Source organism: Lygodium microphyllum, chromosome 20 (genome assembly GCF_053477565.2).
Source record: "Lygodium microphyllum isolate KBCC chromosome 20, Lygodium_microphyllum_v1.1.10, whole genome shotgun sequence".
NCBI classification, from domain to species: domain Eukaryota; kingdom Viridiplantae; phylum Streptophyta; class Polypodiopsida; order Schizaeales; family Lygodiaceae; genus Lygodium; species Lygodium microphyllum.
Window position 1 is genome coordinate 134,869,063 of NC_141154.1, and position 14,319 is coordinate 134,883,381.

Here is a 14,319-nt window from a genome sequence, read left to right on the forward strand (position 1 = left end):
CCTTGATGTTTTCCTCCGCCAAGTTTGGGACATTTCCTTTTGAAATGACCAGGCTTGTTGCAGTGGAAGCAACGGAGGTTGCGGCCAATACCTTGGGTAGGGACAAAGCTATTGACATTGTTGGTCCTCGCTTTCTTTCTTTGTCCCCGGTTTTGACCTTGAACTCTCTTCGCTTGGGGCCTATATACTCCTCTGTTCTGATCATTATAAGACCAAGTCTTGTTACTTCTTGGCCTGGCCTGCACTTCCTGAATTATGGGCCCAGCTCGAATGAGTGTGTCCTGAAGGTCTGTTGGGCGCATTGATTCGAGGCAGGTATTTATAGGTGGGTTTAAACTGGCACAAAACTTCGACACTTTTTGTGTCGTGTCCATTTGTGGTGCATATTTCAAAAGAGAGATGAACTTTGAGTAGTATGCGTCAAGAGTCAGACTCAGCTATTTCAGCTCATAGAACTCATTCATCTTCTGCGTGCGGTACATAGGTGGTAAGTATCTTCCCTACACAGTTTTTTTAAGCTTTTCCCAGGTAACAGACCCTTCCACAATTCCTTGGTCTCTGCACCATTGCTTCCACCAAAGTCTGGCTTCGCCAGTGAGCTTCAGCTTGGTGAGCATTGCTTGGTTGGCGGGTGCAGTACCGACTGCTTCAAAGTAATCTTCCATGGACTCTATCCAAATCTCAGCATCAACTTGGATAGTCCTTCCTTTCCCATCAAATTCAGGCGGCTTGATCTGCTTGAGAAGAAACTTCTTCTCCTGAATCACGACCGTACTTGATGTAGGTGTCTGACTAGGAACCTGTATCTGGGGTTGTGCCTGGGTAGAGGATTCTTAACGTTAACAACTTGCTAATTGTTATTATTACTTTACATATTATGCCCAACTCAGCTTTCAGCCAAGAAACCTAATCACTTAACCTTTTATCAATACCCATAGACAAGACAATCATTGATAAAAAGAAGTCTTATTTCATTCATATGGGCATAGCCCTTTCAGAGTACAATATATTTTGGGACAGTAGAGCAAGTAGATACGTTAATTCGGGGAGAATAAGGTTGTGTTACATTTAGCTACGAGAATTGGGTAATAGTATGGATTTGGGTCATGGACCTTCAGTGTTTTGAAGGCTTGCCATGACAAGCCATGTGGAGGCCACTTCGCAGGAGAAGCTACAGCTAGGAAGGCTCTACTAGCAGGATACTGGTGGCCGACCCTCCACAAGGATGCATATGATTACTGTAAAAGATGTGATGCTTGTCAGCGAATGGGGAAACCCACCAAAACAAGTGCCATGCCACTGCAACCTATCCTTCCTTTGAAGCCGTTTGAGAAGTGGGGCATCGACTTTGTCGGCCCAATCGATCCTCCCACCAGAAGGAAACAGAACAGATACATCTTGGTATGTACAGATTATGTTACAAAGTGGTGTGAAGCTAAAGCCCTAAAGCGGGACGATGGTAACATCATGGCCTTGTTCATGTACGAGAATATCATCAACCATTTTGGCAGTCCCCTAGAGTTGGTAAGTGACAGAGGCACTCATTTCATTAATAAAGTCATGGAAGAGTTGACAGAGTTGTATAAGATCCGCCATCACAAGTCCACTCCTTACTACCCCAGAGCCAAAGGCCAAGTTGAAGTCACCAATCGCATCCTCTGCTCGATTCTGACAAGAACGATTGCTGCACATCGTCGTGATTGGGATGATCGACTTACAAAGGCCCTCTGGATGTACAAAACCTCCCATAAAGCAGCTACAGGATAGATACTCTTCCAGCTAGTGTATGGTACAGAAGCTGTTTTCCCTGTTGAGCTGGAATTTCCCTCTTTGCGAGTGGCTATCAAAGAGCGTTTGGGGGACGATGATTCACTGCAACGCCGTCTCCTGCACTTGGAATGTTTGGACGAAACTCGCAGGATGGCTCTATAGTGCATGGAAGCCACGTAAGCTCGATGTAAGGCTTACCATGACAGCTTCATCAAGCACAAGGAGTTCAAAGAAGGTGATTTGGTCCTAGCCTATGATTCACGATTTGGCAAGTTTCCTGGCAAGCTTCAACAGCGGTGGATGGGCCCATACAAGGTACTTGCTGTCAACCCTAATGGCTCTGTTCAGGTGCAGACTGTTGATGCCTCTGATGATCTCTTCCTGATTAATGGATATCGCCTGAAGAAGTACTTCCCTCCTTGGGGATCTTGACAATCACGGTCACCTGATCCTTTCCCCCATTGGCGTGGCACTGTAACTCTTATGATGCTACTTCTGATAGCCGTTCTTCAACCACTCCTGATGAGGTGGACGCAACCCTCTGTCCCCTCAGCCCCACCTTCCAGCCCTGATCTCTTATCCTCTATTTTCCACCAGCGGCAATGACGAGGTTGGTTCTGACAAATGGTATTTCGATTATTCCCTTGCTTAATTCGAAAAAGAAAAAAAATATATACATATAGGTCATGGGAGAAAAGGACTTCGGTCCCTGTCATGCCGACCTATTCTTCGAGAAAAGATGGAGACACCCTCGGGAATAGGAGAAAAAAACAACAGCAAAACACAATTTTAAAAAAAAAACTGTTATGGGAGAAAAGGAAGAAATTCCCTGTCATAGCAGGCCTCGTTCCAAGAAAAGGTGGTCAACACCCTTGGGCGGGAAGCTGGCTGTGGAAAAGGTGGCAACACCCAGTAGTCCAGAAAGTAGATTCGTCAATTGACATCCCAAGGATCCAGTTCCGAAGCTGCCTCCCTTGGTACGCTGTGTCCTGTGCCTTTCTACAGAGTGTTTGACAGTCCTCTAGCAGACGCCATGTTCCTATGTAACACAACGTTCGATCTGATGGCTACCTCCCTGGGTACGCCTCTTCAACAACTGACGATGCGATCTTCATCGACAAACAATCGAGTGACGCGAGCTTTCATCCTAACCGGATGGGGAAGTGCGTATGGTTGCCCTCTGTAACTATCAACAGAGCGTGAGACAGAGGGTGGGGCCAGTTACCAGTCTTTTCCCTTCAAATCAAATGAGGTGAGAAGTGTGAATGAAGTGTTGCACGCATGGGATGGGCCTCTCAATGCACAAAGCACAATTTGTTCTTGTGCACTGCACCATAAGGCTCCTTGGCCTTCCTTCTCGTATCGTGTGCCGGCACAGGGTGGGATGCACAGTTGCACCATCAAATGCGCACAATGCATACAACCTTTGCACAAGTGACCGTGAGGATTACATCAATGGGTTTCAAAATATGCCTGCCCTCCTGTATCTATCAACAGAGCGTGAGACAGAGGGTGGGCTGAGTGTGACTGGAGTTTCTTCAATCAATTACCGAGAGGTGAGGATTGAGGGATGTTACAACCTTTGGAGTCAGGTACATTCCCGTTTCCCTATGCACCCATGGGCTGGGTTTCTACCATCAACACAGGACACATCATTCTGCTTTATACACTGTACTATAAGGCTCCCTGGCCTTTCTCCTTTGCACCTATGCCAGACGGATTGGACGCACTAATGCACCATCAATTGTGCACCCTGGCATACTCCCTCTGCACCATTCCTTTGTCGCTTCCTAAACCGGGTGTGAGCTATGGGTTTTCATTCTGATTTCCTCGAGTGATATTAGTCATGGGGTGAGTGACTGCTCTTTCATTCCATATGAGTGATTGTGTGTTGAGTGCAACATTCCTCATCATCGACGAATTTCTTGCGATTCCTTCAACCAGCTACCTCCCTAGGTGCTACCGCGTGGTCCCTACCATGAAGGACGTGTGTTGTGAAGATACCTTGGTACCTCTTGCAGCCGACAACGACAGTGGATGTGCTATCGACAGTCAACCTTGATTCTCGACAACACGGGCCAAGTTTTTCTAACCCTACACTTTTTGTTGTCAGTGATGTTCATGTTTTAAGCATGGGGACGTTAACAGTTGGTCTGTCGTGTGGTATTAGGTCCCTGTTGCTCAGTCAACCCTACCCGTTAAGGTTTTAGGTGTGGGGATGCGTCCCTGCGTGTCTGCCTTGCATACTTCCCTGCATATGCCTCACTTTGCTCATGCATGTATGCCATGACTTTCTTTTACCCTCCTGGGATCCCTTTCCTACCCACCTGTCTAGTGTCACCCCTCCCTTGGGGCTGTTCCTCCTCCATTTCTCTTTTTTCCTTATTTTGTTGTGTTTCCATGTGAAAGCACCCTACGTTCCCCTAAATTCCAATCTAATCTTATAGCCCTGTTCATCCCTTCATGGTAACCACTTTTCCTTTTTACCCACCCCTGTTCCGATGCACGGTTTTTGAGTTATTAATTTTTGAAGGATTTTGCATACATTAGCCCGTTTTCCATGTGAACGCGCTTTTCTTGCTTCGAAACTGTGATATGACATCATAGCCCTGACAACCACTTTCCCCTTGATATTTTTCCTTTTTACTCCGTGTTCTTTTGATGCACGGTTTGTCCAATATTAATTTTTGTGGTTTCTTAGGACCTTTTTTGTGCGTCTTTTTGACATTTTTCCATGTGAACCTGCCTTCTTTGCATCGAAATTCTAGTTTGACTTGACAGCCGTGTCCAGATGCCTTTCCCTATAGTTTTTCTTTTTTCTCCCCCCTATTCTGACTTTCGCATTTATTATTATTAATTTTTCAAAGTGTTTTTGCGTGTCTTTTTGGTATTTTTTACATGTGAACGCCTCCGAACCCTATTGGAACTGTATTTTAACGTGACAGGCCTATGAAACCCCATCCCCTGCACATTTGTCGTTTTTGCTGCCCACTGTTCCGGTGAACTGATCTTCTGTTATTAATTTTCGACCGTATTTGCATGTGTCCTTTTTACGTTTTTTCCATGTGAACGCATCCTTTCGCAGTCGAAACTATGTTTTGACGTGATAGGATTGTCGGGCGCATTCTTCTGCACATTTTTCCTTCATTCTACCCTGCATTCTGGTGAGCGGATTTCCCGAAATTAATCCCTGTATGTGTTTTCGAGGCCGTTTTTTGTGTTTTTTGTATGTGCACGCCCTTTATTCCCTCGGAACCCCCGTTGACCTTTTCCCCTATCTTCCCCTGCCGTCTGGTACATTTTTTGTTTTTACGCCATTTCGTTTCGACGATCGGATTGTGTGATATTAATTTTTCTTTATTTTGACGTGTTTCGCGCGACTCGTCTCGCGCGTGAACGCACGCATTTGCGGTTTTATGCGTCTTGCCACGCCGGATCACGTACACGCACCCCGTGCCGACGTCCCGACGCCATTCCAATCCCGCCACGGCAAATTTTTTTATTAATTTATTAAACCCCCCCTCCCGCATCCGTTCCAACTTCCCCCCCTTCCCTCCTCTCTCTCCTTCTCTCTATCTCTCTTCTTTTTTATTTTTTCTCTCTCCTCCCCCTCCCTCTCTCTCCCCGTAACTTCTCCCTTCTCACCCCCTCCTCTTCCCCCTCCACCCTCCTCCTTCTGTGCCCCTCTCCCTCCCTCCTACCACCACCATCTCACTCCCTCCCTCTTCCCCCTCCTCCCTCCATCCTCCTCCTTCACTCTCCCTCCTCTCCCCCCTCCACCCTTCTCCCCCTCCCTCCTCCCTCCTCCCTCCCCTCCTCCCTCCATCCTCCTCCTTCACTCTCTTTCCTCTCCCCCCTCCACCCTTCTCCCCCTCCCTCCTCCCTCCCCTCCTCAGCGCCTTCCCCTCCCCTCCTCCCTCCCTTCCTCGGTGCCTTCACCCCCCGTTCCTAACCTAGCTTGACTTATATGACTTACCTTGACTTCCATGCCTTAGCTGACTTAATTTGACCTTACTTACCAAACTAGGCTGATTTTTCTGATTTAACTGATTTAATTAATTTATAAATTAATTTTCACTTAGAAAAATTTCAAAAATATTTCTAAAAATTTCCTTCACTTTTTGCAAATTTTTGGAAATCCGTCAGCTAGAAATTTCAACCCTTAAAATTCCAGAAAATTCCATATTTGCCAATTTATTCAAAATTACCTACAAAAATGCACAAAAATTCATTTAAAATTAGAAAAAATACAAAAAAGATTCTAAAAATTTCCAAAAAATTCCACCCACCCCCTGACCTTTTTCCATTCATTTTTTTCCTTTACAATATTTTTATACACGGTACCCCTATTTAAAATAATTTATTAAAACAAATAGGACAAACACACAAAATTTTACCATAACAATCCCCATGTTATTTTCATACCCTAAATTGTGGATATTTCCTAATGGCTGAAATTTTCTTTTTCCTTCATCCCATATCCATCTTTACTTATTCTTCATTTTGAAAAAAAAAACAATAAATACACAACCACATACAATTTCTTAAAAAACAAATCCAGAAAAACACACATAACTCCATTTACCACACATAATACCCCCTAAAATACCAAACAAACACAATATAATTTTTTTAAAAAAATAAAAACTATCCTAATACATCATAATAAAATTAAAAATCATACTCAAACTCAACACATCCACTAAGGTTTTTTCTTTGTTGTTCAGTCTCAGTGGTCTTTACTTTTCTTTTACTGGATTCATTCCTTTTGGGGGACTCTTCCGTGCGCCTTCAGGCCATTGCATACACACCCCTTCCATGTATTTATTTTATATGCTTTATCTATTTTCATTTTCCCCTTAATCACAAATTAATTGTTAAAATGAAACATTTATTCACCCACATTTTCCACGCGCGCGCTGGCAAAAAAGCGCTCCACATCACTCTTAATTTTTAATTAAGGAATTTGCATTTAGAGACCCAGTCTAGGCATTGAAGTCTGGGTTGCGTTAAAGCACCGTTTCAACTTAATAATTTGTAATTAAAATTTTAAGAAGGAAACACCATTTTTTTATTAAGGTTTATTACTTAATAAAATGTTACCCATTGTTAATAATTTATTCCAATGAACCTTTCATTAAATTAATTCCCCCTCACTGCACTTATTTTCCCTTTTTAATGAACTCGCTTCATGGGATGGGCATGTAAAAGTCTATTAGTTTACATTGATGGGTCAAGTTATGGTCCAGTCTTGATGTCCATTTTTTATGGTAGTTTGATTTGTCCATGTGTTACGATTACGGGTACGGTGTGTAGTTTTTTTTTCTTTATTGCCTGATATGGGGATTTGGGTGCTTGCATGTTGCATCGCATGAAGCTTTCGGTCGCATGTGTAGAGGTCATGCCAAAATTTTTCTAGGCTGTGTATTATCTGGGGTGGTACTTGGGTTAGTTACGTCTATATTTGTATGAGTGTCCTTCTTTTGGATTGATTGCTTTTTTATCGTCTTTTGGTTGTTTTGCAGGCATTCTTTGTGACTGTCCGTGTTGTGGTGTGTATGTTTACCATCTGAATGGCGCCTCATGCTCCTCCCCCTATCCAGTATGTCCCACTAGTCAGTAGGGATTACTCTTCCCTACTCACTTTTGAGCCTCTCACGAAGGCGAGACTCGCAACTTTCGTGGTTGCCTCATTTCCATTGCTTCCAGAGGATCCATCGATGTGTGATGAGTTTCTGGCCTCCTACAATAAGAAGTCGGGACTGGTCCAGGGTACTTCCATGACTTTGACACCCCGAGGCCTAGGGAAGGCTCTGTCTCTTCCCTACAAAGGTGAACCCTTTGTTACAACTCGCCAGCTTTTCTCTAACGAAGAGATTTTGAAGCTATTACAAAAACAGACCAGGGAAATTCTCGATGTTAAGAAAGTGATCAACTCTTTAGGAGTTTCCTTTTCCATGATCACTAATCCTATGTGGAAGTTGGTCAGTCAGTTTCTCTAAGACACGTTGCCATCTCATTACTTGTCCAAAGAGCTCTTTACAACTTCATGGATGGTGTTAAAAGGAGTAGCTATTGATTGGAGCACTTACCTACTCACTAAGATGGATCAACATTTCGTCAAAGTCACCAGGGGCAATGTTACCAATGTCACCTATGGATCGTACTTGTATGCCTTCTTGACCTACTCAGGTTTACAGAAGAGTGTGCCTCCACCTCCTCCATCTGATCCAGTACCTCCTCCTCCACCTTCAGATGAGTCAGAACCAATTGATGTAGAGGATTTGGATTCTCTGCCTCCCCTGGTCATATAACGCAAACGCTTGAAGCGGGTAGCAGAAAAAGCTCCTTTAGTTCTTCCTTCCATGACCATTCCTGCTACCTCTGGTAGTGATCTCCTTGCTTATCTCACATGTAATAACCTGTTCAGAGCACATCGAGAAGGTTCATTGGATATATCAGTCCCCTCCACTGAACAGTCTAGTCTCGGGAGATGCTATTCCTTTCCTATGTAAAGACATTCAGAGTTCCATTGACAGCCTGTGTTCAACAGTTGTACGCTTCCTTTTATGAAGAACTGATGCAGTCTAAGGACCAATTGCATAAGGCAACATCCAAGTTAGCCTCTGCTAAGGATACCCTGACAGATTTGTTCAAGCAGATGGAGCAACAAACCCAACTGATTGAAACCCAAAGAGATGAGATATCTTCTTTGAAGATTCAGTTTCAGAGGCTCAATCAGAGGTTACTAGCCTCTCAGAGGAGAAGGAGAGGATGTCCAAAGGAGCGCAAGAGTTACAAACTCTCTTAGATGTCAAAATTTTAGCCTTACAGACTGCTAATGACACTTCCCAAATCAAGCAGTTGCAAGATCAACTGGCAAAGTCACGGTCTGTTCCTCCAAGCCCTAATGTTCCCTTGATCCCTTCTCTCTCACAGCAGGACTTGGAAGTTCTTCAGAGACAGGCTACCTTGTGTCCTCTATTCCAAGATAAAGTGGAAAGATTGCAGTCCAAGATGGATCTGCTATGGTCTACATTTGAGCAATTCCAGGAATATGTTCCTCTGGACCATTCTTTCTTTGTCCACTATCAATTACAGAAGTTGCCCTTCTACATGAAGCTTTCCACGATGGATCTTCCTCTTCCAAAGGATGGTTGGAGTGGGGCTTGGTCTCTTGAGTTGTTGACAGAGGTGGTCCGTATGGTGTTTGAAGATTCTGTCATGTCCGATAACATGTTGATGTCATATATGTATCTACGAGGAGACTTGTTGATTCCAGATGAAGTGGATATAGCGTGGTATGTGGGAGACGTGGTTTTACAAGCTGTTTTGTATGTCAACCATTTGGAGTTGCGAATAGATGACATGTTTCAGAGTTACTCCTCCAAAGTGGCTACTTGCCCTGATAATTCCTGGCATACCATGATTGATTCTGTGGTCTTGAATCAAAGACAGAACACAACCCCTACCTATGTACAAAGCACTAACCAACTGAGGGTGGATCTCTTAGCTTATCTTTCCAAAAATAATCCATTTGATTCTACCTTTTTTTATGCCTATCAGCGAAGATCTATCTTAGGTCCTTCTGTTTCTACCCTATTGTATTACCAACAAATGGCTCACCGTTATGATATATATCTTTCCCTCTATCAAACCAATTCCACAACCATCTTACCCCTTCTTTTCCAACCTCAATCTTTTCCTCAAATTCCCATCTTTACATACTGTTCTTTTATCGAGGATAGAGTATTTTCCCCTTCTCCACCATGTCCTTCTCCATCCATTCATGTACCTTCTACCTTTCCTATTTATCAATTAACACCCTTCCTAAGTGATTCCCTAAAATTTTCAACCACTCATTCTTTAAATTATTCCTCCTTTTATGATTTTGCCTACCCATCTCTTCATCCACTCTTACTTATTCCACTTCCATCTCCTGCCACTTATATCCTCAACCACCTCAATTGGTTACTGAATATGACGGGTTTGATCATCAGATTTCCAGAAGAAGAGGATGGAGCTCACATGATTCTCTTACCAGACCTCAGATAAACTGGCCAATAATTCTAGGAGTCTGGATAACTACCAGTCAAGCATACTAGAACTATATTCATTTTGCTCACCAATATTCACAGTCTCTGGATCCTTCGGTGAGATTGATAGCTCATTTTGCTTGGTATCTAGCATACACGCATAGGCATTTCCATAATGATCAAAAGGACATTCCAAAACTTTTTATGAATGTCAATGTGAACATTGACTCCCACCAGTTGGATGTCCTGTACTTTCATGCCCTATGTCTCCCTAGCAGATACCTTGTCTTGCTAGAAAGGATGTGCTGCTTGCAGTTTTTTCAGAATCCTCCCAAGACATTTGTAGATGAATCCTTCTCCATGGATCGATTCCGAAACCACCAAGCTTTTAAAAGGGATCATCTTCACTGATGCCTTTGCCATGTATTTTGGAAGAACTTTAATGATATATCTCTTTTTGGAGGTGTCATTCAGATGGTTGTATTAGTGTTCGTGTATGTGTTGTCTTAATTGTATGTGATGAGTTCGTGTTGGTTGCGAATATTTGTTCGAAAGCTATTTTCAAAAGATTGTTGGTCGATGAAAAGCCTATGGTGGAAAGCTGAAGAGAACCTCTTATATCCTTTACAAATTTGTAATGGTTTTTAAATGATTAATCAGATGAGTTAATGTATAATGAAGTTTTCCTTTAGTAGTATTTTTTCTATCAAATACAGGTGATAAGTTGGGGTCGTGTTTTGGCAAGATTATTGAAGATCTGAAGGAAGATCCAAATTGAGCTCTTTAGTGAACTTATATTCTTCTTTTCCTTAGGTCGCGAGGACGCTTCCTTTCTAAGTGTGGGGATATGTTGAGAGTGGAAAAAGACTGAATTTTTGATTGATTTTTGTTGTCTTTGAGGTCTGAATGATTGATTTTTGGTAGATTTAGAGTGATGTATGATTGTTAATGGAAGTATTTGAGAGTGTTTTGGATGATATTGATTATGTTTTGGAAGTTCATGATCATTTTCAGTGGAGATATGAGGTTTTGTGATGTTTTGATAGGTTCTGATTGGTTCTTTATACCTTCTGTATAGCTTCTGTTTTGTTCTGATTGTCTTCTATATGAAGAATGGATTGATGATTGATGAAGATTGAGATCTTGCAAAAGCTTATTGAATAGTTTTTGAGAGTTTGGAATGGTTTGAGTATGAGTTATGAGGTTTTGATGACCTTCTGTAACCTTCTATAGATCTTCTATAGAGCTTCTGTCTCTGTACTGTAATTGTACTGTAGCTGTTCTGGTGATGTACTGTGATTGTTCTGTAGACCTTCTGTAAGTGTTCTGTAGAATGTATGTGTGACTTTGGGAAAGTTTTGGAACCTTTGGAAAGGATGAATCTAAGTTCAAAAGAGCTAAAACAAGTGGAAGAAGTAGCTGCTAAAGACTGAAGAGAAGACTAAGTGACAGTGACAGTAGTGAGCCGTGAAAAGACACTGTAGTGGCTTTGGTGACTCTTCATATCAGACATACCTCTTGGGAGGTGCATCCATGATCTAAGAAGGTTATTGAGGGTTATTATGAGAGTATTGTAGTGAGGATATGATGTATTATTGATGGAGAGGGAGAGAGAGAGTCAAAGATAGTCAAATCTATCAAAACAGTGTAACTGTATATGAGAGATTGAGAAAGAGAATTATGAAGATATTGAAGATGAATACTATGTGATGTATTTCCATTCAAAGATAGTGTATTCTCTTGTGTTATTTTTTCTATTGATGGATTTTGTGAAGATGCTGGAGATATGGTTGATTCTATCAAATCCGTGGGAGATATCTACTATGATGCTACATGAAGAATTGATGTTTTCTATGTTTTGATGATCAAAAGAATGAAATAAAAGATGGTTGGTGTTACAAGATATATTTTATTGCAAGAGAATTCCCTTTTCCTTGGTGTTCCTCTTGGGGCTCCAAACGCTAAAGCCTTATGAATACAAATGTATCAAAAAAATCAAAGAAATAATAAAAATATGAAGGGTTATGTGTCTTTTGGGGAAAAGATGGGGTGGAGTGCACGACTAATTATGTGCCTCTTTCTCCCCATTTCTTCCAAGTTTCATACATTCTCCCTTTGTATGGTGCCAAGTTTTCTCTCTCCTCTCTCCTTTGTGCAAAGTTTTCCTCTCTTTCCTCTTTCTTTTTTGGAATGGAAGCTATGGAAGATGATGAAGATGAAGATCTTGTTTACTAATCATGACTGATTTTTGAAGTTCTTTGTGGTTTTGAGATCAATGGCAAAGCCATATACATAGATTTTGTGTGATGTTTCCTAGTTGTCTATTCAATTTATGTCATGGGAGGGCTGCATTCATTTTGGTACGTCATCCCGAGGAAAAACCTGATCTCAATACTTGTGGAGAATTTCAAGGACAAAGAATTACAATTACTAAAGTTTCTCAATTCAATAATTTTCATTGATGGTGGAGCAATGATGGTACTATAGTATTTGAAGAGGAGTAGAATGCAAATTTGAACATCCTAGGAGATAAAGGTGTGTATCAAGGAAGGTTTGAAGAAATTTGATGTAGAAAAAGAGGCAGATTCATCTAGCAAGTAACCATGGCAAGCAATAGGAGAAGAGTTGGGGGATGAGTAGAAGAAGAATAGGAAGGAGACGAAGCAAAAGTATAGAAGGAAAAATAGACACCTGTACCCTTGAAAATCTCTTTGTCCTTCTATAGTTCAAAATTACTAGCATAATAAGGAAAAGAAGATGATGAAGAGATGTAGAGCATATGCATTACAATGAAGTAGTCAAGATTCCACGTCTATACTGGAACTTAGTATGGCATTACAGAATTTAAGAGAAAAAAGATTAGGTCTCTCCTTATGGAGCATAGCCCTAGAGCAAAATGGAAGAGAGTATAGGAAGAGTGCCTTTATTGTAGCCATCGTGTTCCATCTTCTTCACCACTTTCTCTCACATCTCCTCCACCTCTCTCAAATCCCTACCCCTCAACTCTTTTAAGCCCAACTTGTGTGAAAGGAAAATGCACCAAAATTGAAGAATATCAAGGGAACCTATTTGGCATGTTGCAAGCCAACAACCAACATCCTCCTCACACAGGAAAATCCAACCTAACATAGATATCAAAGGAGATGGAAAAAAAGAACAACAAGAAGAAGAACATGGTGAATAATAGGCAATGCATTCCTTCAACAACTACTCCTCTCCAGGTCCATGGTGTCTCGTCAGTTTCTGTAATATCCTTCTCCCCTCCATCGACACCCTACATCTATGCTACCCACCCTTAAAGATGTGACTATCCCCTCCATTGTCCCTTACTCTGCATCCTCTAATGGCTCCATTATCTACCCTTTTCTATAATTATTAGTGATATCCACAATGCATGTACCTTGGCCATGCCTCTAACAATCATAGAAGCAATAGGATGGGCATCCTGATCAATACTGGTGTTTTCTCCGAAAATTTAAGGTCTTATCAATAGTCGAATTATATGATGATTATGGTATAGAAAATAAGAAGGGTCATTGAATGAAAATAAGAAAAAGAAGAAGAAGAGGGAACGTCGGCCTCGAATTGCTATCCATAATGGGCATGTTGATGTTCGGTCTTCCTTAAACAGAGAATTAGGCTGTCAATTCAAGGCTCCTGCATCAAGTAGTATTCTAGATAGGCTTATTCTTTCCGAATGGGAATTAGAGCATAGGGTAGAAGATGCTAGTGGAAATACAACAATAGATAAGAAGAAGAACAAGGCCAAGAGGTTGGTGGACTAAAGCAAGTGCACCCATACATCGGCATCTCCTCCAAGGCCATAGGCATCATGAACTCCTTCATATCAATGGCATTTTCAAGAAGCTCGCCCATGAGGCGCCCCACCTCACCCATCACAACAACATGAAATCCACCATTACATTGTGAGAGATCTAGATAGGTGTCTACCTCATTCTACCTGGGGAGCTTGCCAAGCACACCATGTCTGAGGGCACCAAGGCCATCACTAACTTCATAAACACCTAAAATCAGACATAAGCACATATAATAAGAAGAAGACGAAGAACCAAAAGAAATTAAGGGAAAGTCCATTTGCAACCATGAAAGAGCCTCCCAGTCGTAGTAAGAAGAGGAGGAGGAAGAAGAAGAAGACACCACCAAGAGCATAGCAGAGACATGGCATATTCGTAAAATAAAATGCAAGGTACCATGGAGCATTGAGGAAAATAATTGCAAATACAATGGTCAGAGCACATAGAGTCAACGGGAAGCCCATGAGAGATTGACATAACAGAGAATTTTAGTGCAAAGAAGGTGAAGGCTAACATGAAGAAATCCTATCTGCCCTTAGGGATATGGCATCAATTTTCCATGCCTATGCTTTCCTGCACATGAAGCATCATGATTTCTCCTTCTCATTTTCCCCTAATGCCTTATCCTATATCTTAACCCTTGATTTTTATTAGAAACCCTAATATAGATATTTAATTCTTTGAGCCACCATTTTTTT